Source organism: Ctenocephalides felis, unplaced genomic scaffold (assembly GCF_003426905.1).
Source record: "Ctenocephalides felis isolate EL2017-DRISC unplaced genomic scaffold, ASM342690v1 CF-g0.4_SCAFFOLD_03570, whole genome shotgun sequence".
NCBI classification, from domain to species: domain Eukaryota; kingdom Metazoa; phylum Arthropoda; class Insecta; order Siphonaptera; family Pulicidae; genus Ctenocephalides; species Ctenocephalides felis.
Window position 1 is genome coordinate 24,770,028 of NW_020539724.1, and position 12,513 is coordinate 24,782,540.

The window sequence follows — 12,513 nt, forward strand, 5'->3', positions numbered from 1 at the left end:
ATGTATAACTGTCATATTTATAAAATAGAAAAAATAGAAATATTCCATAACTGTTTCTTAAATAAAAAAATTATAAAATAGTAAATTATTTCCCTCTTATAATTAGTCTGAAAGAAAATCTGTTACTATAATATTAAATATAAATTCGTTCGCATTTTTATTGAAAGCTTTATCTAATTACAAAAAAAAATAACTGGTAAAAGATTGAATACCATTGATAATTTGATAAGAAAGAAAAAATACAAACCTGGAATAAATTTTGGGTTCATGGAAATAAATAATATATTTGTTTAAATAAATTTTATATTATTCAGGGCTGTGTTCGAACTAAAGTTTATGAAAGAATAGCCAAACAAAGTAATAAGCTTGAAATAGTTTCTTTGAATGGTCAACCCTGGTCTCTGAGCAGTAACAAATTCGGCTAATAAGCCCTCAAGATACAGCATAATTGTCAAAACAACAATTCACACCTAAATATTGTCAACTCCAAGGTGATAATTAATATTATTATATCATTCTTCAACAATTTTAAATTATTTAACTTCAACAAAATTGCTTACATCTCAACAGAAGGAGTTTCAACGGACATCTGTTTGCACAGATGGTCAGATGGACATGAGGCGACGTTGCAGTCTAAAGCGATTTTTTGTGGTTTTTTGGTCTTATGTAATTATTTTGATTAACAAATGTTTATGTAACAAATGATTATCAAAAATTTATAAACAAATGGAAAAGAACACTGTTCAGATAGAATAACTAAAACTAGAATACGCCAACCCACCAAATACAAGTAAGCAAACCATTAAATTTGATAGAACAAGTTTTAATTTTTGGGTTTTCTTGGTAATAAGCCTTTTTTATTGACAAATATTTATGTATCAAATGATGCTTGTTATAAATGTATAAGTATTAAAAAAATTCTAGCTAAAATTATCAGTAATAAATTAAAATACTCCATCGCGTCAAATAAAAGCAATCACACCATTACATCTTCATTTATTTTCGATTTATACAATACTTTAGATGCAGATTAATCATGTTACTATACAATTTTTAGGCAATTTTATAATGAATAATTAATTTGATTATTTTAGTTTAATTATTATGTAGTAACTTAATCTATTAAGCATTATTAAATACCTAGCTAATAGAATGCAAAAAAATGAAAGAAAATATAATGATTTCCATTCATTGCAAAATTTGCCTGATACAGTAAAGGTCAGCTACATTTACTATGGATTAAAATGAAAACATCCTCACGGTTATTTGGTTTCACATAATTACTTTATCCACTAATAAAAAATAAAAATAAAAATTGGAAGAAATGGTTCATAATTAAAAGTATCTTATATCAATTTGATAAAACACAAGGCTCGGTAATTTCAGAATATGCAAAGCAAAAGTGTTCATATTTTTTAAGTAAATGTTCAAAGAATGCTGTTCAAAGAATGAGATTATATCGCCAGAGAAAAAGTAAAAAAAAAATACAAGCAGTCAATGAATGTATGTTAATTTTAATTACATGAAGTTCTTCAAACACAAATACTTGATGAGTGAAGTTGCAAAAACAATATTTATTTAGGCGTTGTTTAACATAATCCACTGTGTGAACGAATATTATAGAAGTTATTAATTAGCAATTACTTAATTTCTCTAATGAAGGTTCATTTCTAAATGCTAATTACAATGACAAACCGATCATGTTAAATTTGAAGTATGGCTTTAATTACATTATTGTTTTAAAATATCATACCTATTTTTAATGCTGTTATAAATATATAATTGATAATTTATGGATATATTAATGTGTATAATGGTTGACACTAATAAATGTGTGCATCACGAGTGTTAACATATTACTAATAAACATTACTCAAAATTGATGTATTTACTTTTATTTAAATTCCATCTTGTACAGTAGCAAATAAGCACTCTTTTGTTTAATTTTTTCATACATATATCAAAACTATTTCCATAAGACAATTACTTACTTTTTACGTAAGAAATTAAAAGTTATAATATCCTTTTGTTAGAATCTGATAATACAGATTCAGCGGAATTAGTTCTGAAAAACCCAATTTGTTGCCAAAATGAGTTTTTTTTACAAAACTATGGGTTTTGCATCACTAAATAGAATATCTTAAAATACTTACAAAATTTACAATTATAACATATAAATGAATAGTTTAATTAATTGAGTAAATTGTCCTAATTTTTACTTGATGAATGTGAAGATTAGTATAGGTTAGAATTTTACTTTATTAGAATCGATTGAATAAGACTGTTGTAAGATATCTTCATTTAATATAATATATATGATATATTGTAATATATCTGATTTTCATGCAGTGTTAATAAAAATTTGAAATATGAATTATCTATGTGATATACAAAATATTTTATTTTTTTATAAAAAAAGTTATTCAGTATAGTTATATAAAGATAATTTAAAAAAAAATAAATGCTCATAAAATTTCAATTTACCAGCATCTTAACATTTCTTCGTATATTTGTTTATAATATAGGTAGTTAGTACTTTTTGTAAGTCACCATGTAACACACGACTACTTAATATGTAACAATATTTACTCGAATGGACTGAATTTAAATGTTTAAGACTTTCTCTGAAGAGCCGTGGGCCGTGGGAGTAGGTCAATATGTGAGTAAACAAAACAATTATTAAAAAATATTTGAAATGCATTGTTAAAAAAAATATATACGATGTTTATATTAGGCTATTATTAAACAAATTTAGTTTGTTTTAGAGAAGTAAGTATACATAAAACTGTATTTCTTTATGATCAGAGACAAAAGTCAATTAATCACCTGGATTAATCTTTGATCTTTTGGATGTACACAAATTAACTAAAATAAAACTATACTGACTAATTAATACTATACTAATCAACTTGATTACTAATTGATATTTTTTTGAACACGCTTATCATATCTGTAAATGTATTAATTAAATTTATCACGTATATATAAATTTAATATTAAAACTATTAATAAACTGCAGGAACAAACCGAACGAAGGAAAAGGCGCTGAAGGCATTACATCCTGAGGGTGCGGCCCATTATTCCAAACTTTAACGAATTTTTATAATTAAAGTGCTTTTCCGTAGCCTAAAGATAGGCATACGGAAACTTTTAGGATGTTTTTTACACCATGAATTATATCCAAATTTCATTAAATTTTTAAAAAATATATTTTTCATCAAATAAATACGGAAAAACTGCATGACATATAATCAGCATAATTCTTTATGGCAGGGCTTCTTAAACTTTTATCCTTCGCGATCTCATTTACGATTGCGAGTTTTTTGGCGATCCCACGCATATAAAAAGTTAAAATAATATTTTTAAATGACTCATTTAATTGGTAACAATATACATATACATATACATATGAAAATATATAGTTCAAGAATTCGTTGAGAACATATAAAAATCAAGACGTGATGTTATAAAATGATATAAATATTTGACATTAAAATCTCTCGCGACCCAGAGTTTTCCTCTCGCGACCCATAGTTTAAGAAGCCATGCTCTATGGCAAAGAATCTTTGAATTTTCAAAATTTCGTTCGGTTTGAGAAAACGTAGGCCAAACGTCAAATATTGGCTTCCAAAAATTTTCGAAAATATCTATATTAAAGACCGTCCTAATGTATACCCATATATTTTTTTACAATTTTGTTGTCAAACGATTCAGAATTACTTGAAGAGTCGTCGAGAAGTCGAATATATATATATATATATATATATATATAACATATATATATATATATATATATATATATATATATATATATATGTATATATATATACACGTATATATCTGAAATCAAAATAAGACTACTTATTCTTGTATCATATTATTTTTATGCTCAAAGAGGTTTGTTTTTATATCAATTCTTTATTATTATCAGGGATATATTTGTTTATTATAATGTTTAAGAATGTGAAGAATATTTTAATGAAAATTTAATTTAACAGTTTTAATAATTAGAACAATAACAAAATTTAATCATACTCATAATCATAACAGTAGATAATTTTTTATCAAATTAGTTTATCACCGGCAATGATATTCTTTGTTTTTTTAATTATCATATTTAGTTAAATGAAAATTTGTTTTAAAATTCTAAAGAAATGGAATTGTCGGTAGATAAGATAACAGAGTATGATTACCAAAATATTTTGTTCATTAAAATTATTCGGTAATGAATCTAATCAATTTAATTAAACAACAAATATGATTTCTGTCCATTGAAAACCCATCGTTAAGAATTTTGATGTTATTCTTTTTTGTAGTTTATGAATACCGGAAAAAGTACAGATATTAATTGTTTTTGATGTCCCATGAATGTTGTATTGTTATATATATATAGAAAAAAGAAAAAGAATGTTTTATGATAAATAATTTCTACCTTATTTAATAATTAAATATTCGGAAATATAAGACCAACCGACCGCATTATTGAATTAACATTACGAGAGCAAATAGTAAGAGTACTCTATAAGTTTTTGGAGTTGGAAACCCATCTATTATTAAAAATGTGTTGAGTTTTTAATTTTATGTCTTTCTTTTTTATTCATTTTCAAATTAAATCTATTTTTTTTAAACATGCGCACACAAATTTTACTTTTTTGAATCAGTTGCAAAAGGACGACATAAATGTTCTTCAAGGTGATTGGATTGAGATAGAAGCAAATTCTTCTGAAACTTTGAGCTATAAAAAAACTCATAGAAATTAACAGAAATCATTATTGATATTGATTGATTTTGAAAATGTTATTGGTTTAAGAGATTTTGAAGAAAGCTTAGACTAAAGGACAGCTTTATCTTCAGAAATTATAATATAGTTCTCAAACTATTCATGAGCAGCATGGGAAAAATATTATTGTAATTCTTGAGAAAATTTCTGACAAAACATTACTAAAATGAGAATCAGCATGATGTAGAAATGAAAATTATTTAATAATTAACATCTAAAAAGTAATTAAAATTAGCCAATAAGTTTAATTATTATTTTCAACAAAAGGAAAAGTAAATGTTTTCATAATTCAGAATATCTGCACAAAGGGTAAAAAGAATTTGCAGTTAAATCTCTGTTATACCATTTGACATTTGAAATAATATAAAGCGAATTAAATTTAATTCGCAACTGTTCTACAATTTAATAATTACAAATTGTCGTCTTCTATTAATTTATACAACTGACAATAATGCTCGTAGACATAATTGGGCAATTCTCGAACGAAAACAATACTGTGGAAACGAATTGATTGAAGTGGGCATACTATCCTTCTTTGTATTATTCTTATATGACATCACTGCAGACTATTATCGTATTTAGATGACTCAACATCTAAACTTTTGAAATAATTTTATTACGGGATACCAGGGTAAATAGATGAAAGTAATTTGATTCATATTTTATAAGGAAATTTGGTTGTGGGTGTAAGAAAATCATTATTAAGCCAATTAGAACACGGCATAGAACTATAGGAATTCGCTTCCAAATCAATCCGACATCAGCACAAGTCATTCAAACAAGTGCAAAAGCCTCGTCGAAGATTACCCCAACTCTCTTGCCGAAGAACTATGCCAGAACGCTAGTAGGAATTCTTAATTAATCTTCAATTAATTGATAAGATAATTTTGTATTTTTAAAAACTCAAGTTGTCCTTTCTGATTTGATTTATAAAAGCAAATTTCTGCTTATCTTTACATTTAAAAGGATTCTGAACATTTTGGCATACCTCAGAAAAAATGGATATATGTTTGTGTGTATGTTTGGATACAATTTTTCTTCCACGATTTCGGGCGCACGAATTAACCGATTGGAATGATTCAAAAAAAAATTCGATTCCTATTGATGCGAAGATGTGCTGATTAGTTTTTGGCGTAGACGGGTCCAGTCGTTTCGAAAATATGGGGCAAAAAGTGGTAAAAATGGTAATTCAGTGTTTGAGAGAACGGAGCGTCCGATTTGAATGATTCAAAAAAAATTTTGTTTATATTGACAAAATGAAAAATTTATTAAATTTTTGGAAAGGCAGGTCTAACGGTTTCAGAGATACAGAAGAAAAAGTAAAACTTACACTACGGGAAGTTAGAAAAATGCATTTTGCGGTCAAAAATGATCATTGGACATATGTTCAATACATTTTCAGATATTTTATAAAAAAATTAGAGAAGAGTATCAATTTTATTACAATTTTTTTGGGCTCCGTACCAAGTTTTTAATTTTTATTGTTCACTTGTACGGTTCGTGTAATTTTTTATTTGTGGTAGGAGTTCTAACTCGGAAACAAATGTGTACATGATTTTATATTTAATCCTTAATAATTGAAAAGAAAAATCGATGAAACTAATCGTCTCTTCAAAATACCAGTATGTAAATAAATTCTGTCGGTGTAAGTATAATAAATGGTTACTTATAATTTTTTACTGGCATTTATATAGTAGCAAATGTATAATATTATTTGTAGTATAAAATGCATTAAGAGTACTAAAATTGAAAAATATTTTCATGGCGACCTAATAATAATCTCAAAATTGTTATAATTCCTTTAGTAAAATTATAAAACAACATTACAGTAACTTGAAGTTTACTAAAATGGTCCTGTAGGGTAAGTTATAGTAATCGCAAAAAAATCTAAAATCAAAATTTTTTCAAAAAATTCTAAATATAAAAAAATAGAATTTTTAAGAGTCAAACTTTTCAAGAATTTAAAAATTCTCAAAAATCTATTTATTTGAAAGTTTGAAAAAATTATAAAGTTTCCATCAAAAATTTAGTTTTCGGTACTGGAAGTTCCAGCGATTCGCCTTAAGACACGAAGTCATGCTTCACTAGTTTATTCAATTAAGTTAAAATGTCATATTTTTTTAAGTCTTTTAAATTCTTGTATAAGGAGCCGTAGAGCAACGAGTGATCTTCTAAATTGTGATAATAATTGGTGGATCGTGTTTTTAAAATGTCTTATAGCACATTCAGATCATCATGTAGAGTTTTTATCGCTAATTGCTGACAGGATTTAATTTCGATTTTGTAGTAAACTACAATGTACTAAAAATATTGTCTTGGCTTTTTCTTCATTATAAGTATCTCAAATGTGATAGAATTTATTTAGTAAATTTATGAAGTTTACTCGATTTACATCGTTCAAGTCAACTTCGCCTAATTTTCTCTATATCCCACCTACCGACCCACCGTGCCTGCCGGTGTGATCAGATAGCGAAAAAGAATATCCGCAGAATACAACACGTACGTGGGGTATTGATTATCGCTTACAGAACCAGTGCTTTCTTCTTTATATTATGCATAGAAATTGACTCACAAATCACGATAGGCCAATACAAATACCTCGACAAACTCAATACATTATTGCCCAAACTATCGACTTTTCGAAGTTTTTATTCAAAGTACCAGGTTTCAATTAAAACTAGTTGTGCATGGAATCGTGCCTTAAGGGAAATTGCTGGCACTATCCATACTGCAAATTAAAGTTTTTAAAAAAACCTTAAAATTACTTGAAAATCCTGACAAAATTGATTTTTGGGAATTTTAAATTTTTTTGCTATGAATTTGACTTTTTTGAAATACTCTTTATATTGTGAAACTTTTTGAAAATTTTGAAATTTTCAAAGCAATCGTGCTACATGGTTGTATTGTAGAAGAAATATCGAAGCGCGTAAGCGCCGCGTCGATGTCCAATGGACAAACACTAGTACGGAACCCATAGAAAAGTAAACGAACTTTAATCATTTTTCTAAAATTTTTATAGAATATCTGACAATTTGATGTGCATATGTCTAATGGTCATTTTTACCGCTAAATGGCTTTTTTTATACTTTTTTTACTCGATCTCCGAAACCGCTAAATCTGCCTTCGGCTGCAGCGATTTAAAGTTAAAATCCATTCAGTGAAATACGAAAAAGACCCACTTTCATTAGTTTTTCACAATTATCGACCGAACAAATCCTTTCGTCCACGTTTTCACAAAAAAAATCTAAACCGATTTTGAAAATTAAAAAACGGTTCGAAAGATATCAGTTGGGGATTATACTGATTAGTTTTTGGTGAAGATCGGTCGGGCTAATTCTTTGTAATTTTATGTTGTATGTAGTTGATAATAGCTTCTACAGGAATAGATAACATGATCTGGTTTCAATGTGAATGTCCTAATCCAAAATGTCATTGATGAAATTGATTATTCAACAATCGGTTTATGGTGATTTTGTATATACCTATCAATATGGGAATTCTGGATTTTCTTTAAAAAAAGGAATGTATTAATCCATGCTCAAGTTGAGTTGAAAAGTATACGGTAGTCAACTTACCCTTAAACTTTTACCCTTATTTCGAATGTATACATATAAAAAATTACAGCTTCTATTTTTAACTTCTCGAAGAAGTTTGTTTTCGCAAAAACTTCCGATTTGCTAACTTTATGTTTTCTCGACGTTTCAAGTTACTCTGAATCTAATAAGACCAAATTTTGAAAAAGGCCTTTGTGTGTGATTGAGTGTGTATGTGTGTATGACGTTTTGTCAAAAACGGCTGGACCAAACAATTTAAAAGCCATCTGATGTATATCGACAAGGATTATTTTCATCGATTAGTATTGACCGAGCCGTTTCTTTGCACTTAGAAAAAAAAAGTGTGAAATCTTTTGTTCAAGTTTTAACCTACAATTTTAAATCGATCTTAAACATTCAAAAACTTAATAGAGACTATCAAAATTTATTATTATTAATAATAATGTATTTTTCAAGTCTAATAAATGGGCAAGACGACTCTATAGTAAGTATGCACGTATCATCCTTCCTGAAAATTGTTTCTTGACAGCAGTATATCTATCAAGAAACCCACTTGAAAGTTCTTTTTTTTGTATGAATATTAATTATTTAAAATCTATTAAAAAATTAATTTGGTATTACATAAACTAGTTTTAGTAGTAGCAGATTCAAAATCTACAATAGACTAGATAAATTTAACAAACAAAAAACAACCAACATCTGAACATATAATATTTTTACAGTTAATTTTTCTATAACTTCCCTATATATTTAGTTTATACTTACATTGTGATTGTGAATAGAAAAAAATTAAATATTGTTTCTTCTAAACTACATTGAGTTTTTCTTCCACAAAGTACAAAATATACTATATAAAGCTTAATTCTGGGATATATATAACCATGATGAAAGCTGTACTAGCAACAGAAAATGTATGTGCATAAAAATAAAAAAATTCTGAGGTACTTAGATAATTCAATCAAAATAATTTAATATTATTTTAATTATTATTGGTTGGTAATTTAATATAAATAAAACGTAAATATGCATCGGAATAGCGACACACAAGCAGTTAATTGACATTTATGAAGTATATATTTTTTGAATATGCAAACTCCGAGGTGTGACCTTTACCACACAGAAATATATATATATATGTATATATATATATATATATATATATACTCTACTCATTGCAAGTGTATTTGTATAAATATATCCATATATTTAATAACCATATATAGACATTTCATCATGCTCTATATGGTCCAGAGAAAATCGCATGCTTGCATTTTTTTACATCTTATTTGAATGCAAATAGGTCACGTTATAAAATAAAATTACTACAAAGTAACCAATCTTGCAATTATTATTCTTAAAGATAGTTTCCGCATTTTATTATAAGGTGGATGTTAATTATTATAAGACAAAGTATATATAGAATTTTAATTATTATAAGACAAAGTATATATAAAATCTGTCATTGGTATTTAGTATATGATGTATGTATTTAAATCTTGAATGAAGTTCATGCTTACCATTTTTCAGGAGCCCAACATAAATCTAACTAAATAAAAATCAAAATTTATAATTAACTTCCCGTAGGGTAAGTTATAGTAGTCTCAAAAAAATCAAAAATGAAAATGAATATTTTGGCATACCTTAAAAATAAAGGATGTATGTGTGTGTTGTGTGTGTGCGAATTCAAGTTTCGTCGACGATTTCGGGTACACCGATCAACCGATTTGAATAATTCAAAAAACATTCGATTCGAATTGATAAGGGGACGTGCTGGTTAGTTTTTGGAGAAGGCAGGTCTAGCCGTTTTGAAGATACGGAGCAAAAGTGCAAAAAATGGCAGGTTCTGAGAGAACAATCGGCCGATTTGAATGATTCAAAACATTCGATTCGTATTGATGTGGAGACGTACTGATTAGTTTTTAGTATAGGCAGGTCTAGCCGTTTCAAAGATAAAAAGCAAAAGAGGAAAAATCTGATTAGATCCTAGACCCATCACAGCATTGCGCGTGAGCATGTTGTTATAGCTGAATTGGTAGGCAAAACTGATCGGGTTCGATCCCACTTCTGAAATTTTTTTTTAATTTTTTTAATACGTTTGTATAGTTATAGTTGATACTACATAAACTATTTTAAATTGTTAACTCAGTGCATATATTTTGCAAACGAAAAGTTGATACATTTGAAGATTTATTTATATATATTTCATTCAAATATATATAAACAACGTCGTCTAATCTAACAAGTTTTCACATTTTGTTTACAAGGAACAAATAATGAAAATTCTAGTTTTTATACTATTTATTCATAGACACTTTTGTTGACTGATTATTTCTATTCTTCGAATGTTTAATTACGGTACGGAAAGTTGCATCAATTTGCCTTAAGACACGATGCCATGCGCACCACTAGTTTAACATATTTTATCTCAAAACGTAAACCAGCGCAAGTTGCTTAAACTATTTGTGAAGCTATTATCAACAGTATTATAGTAAATAGTTTATATATGTTTGTCTGAAACTATATTTCATAATGAGTTATAGCTAAACGCTACGATAAAAATCTAAATCATTTTTATATTCTGTTGTTGATTTAGTTCATAATTAGATTTTAATGCAAATTAAACATGCAAAGTTCATTTGTTAAATCGATGCCAAAAAACTCTGTCAACCATATGACTTAATAGTTGCTTTTTATTGTCGTGAGCTATTACCATAAATACTTTGTATACTTAGAAGTCTATAAGCGTATTTGAATTTATTTAATAAAGTGGTTCGATGGAGAGATATCGCCGAAATTTTGGGACAAACAAATAAACACACAATGTATCTAATAATATATAGGGTAGAAAAGGACCTCGGGTAATAACTTAAAGGACCGCGGGTAATAAGTTCCACCACCATTATTTCAAAAACGAGAAGTGTAGAATTTTTTAACAAGACTATTAAAGTAGAAGGCAAAAGAAGTATAACGAGCCACCATCTTCATTCTCACGACAGCAGAAGATAAACGACCATGTAACAATATTCATAACAAAAGTATTTTTGTTTGTTGACAGTTATTTTTTATTTTGAGCTCTTTAATTTATTTATGATACCCAAATATTATTTTTAAGTATACGTTATTAAATTGTTTCATAAAATGTATAGTTATTTTCAAATTAGATTCAACAGTTTTTTTATGAAATCTCTTTAAAAGCTTATATGTGGGGTGAGGAGGGAGGGTCTGTAAAAGTGACCAACTAAACCTTCAAATTGTCAAAAGTGTAAACTATAAGAAAAAAATAGTTAATTAATTTAAAAAAAAATCTTACAAAAATAAATTAAATTTCTAGTTATTCCAACTCTGCTGATAAAATTTCTGACAAAATACCAGATCAAGGTTATATACAGTGTGTAATAAATAAGCCCAGGAATTTTGCATTTCGCATTGTTTGAATAATGTAGCTTCATTCATCATCATCATTTCGTAATAATCCCTTAAAATTGAAAATACGATATTAGTACTGTTAGCCTTATGGAAGTCCCTTTCTAAGCCTCATATGAAGTAAAAAGGTACAGATGACTAATTTCAGGAAAAAAAGTAAAAGAACATATTTTTATAATTAGAAATTATTTGGAATTTAAATCTTCCAAGTATTTTAAGATAAAGATATTTTATTGAATCTTTCGTGTCGACATAATTTCGTTTATTACTATCAGACGATATGATATGAACAAAGTAAGAAAAATATAAGCAATATAAAATATATTAATTCATACATAAATACAATATACTACATAATTGCTAATTGCATGTAGCATTAAAACTAATAATCTTTGTGAATACAGACTTCTAGACGCAACTCATCCAAGACAAAGTCAGTGTCTTCAAATTCGAAATGTGTGAATGTGAACCAAATTTTAACATTTTGTCGACGTTTTCTCAAAAACTGCTGCACCAATTTCAAAAAGTTCAAAAGTCATTCGATAAAAGTCCATAACAACTCACGTTGATTAGATTCTAGTGACGATCAGCCGAGCCGTTTTTTGTGCAAAATATTTTGTTATCGTTTTAAAGAAAATTCCTAAACGAATTTCAAATCAAAAAGTGTTCGAAAGATAATAGTTGGAAATTGTGATATACTTGTTAGTGATCTGATTAGTTTTGAGTAAATATCTACCAGACTGTTTCTTGTAATTA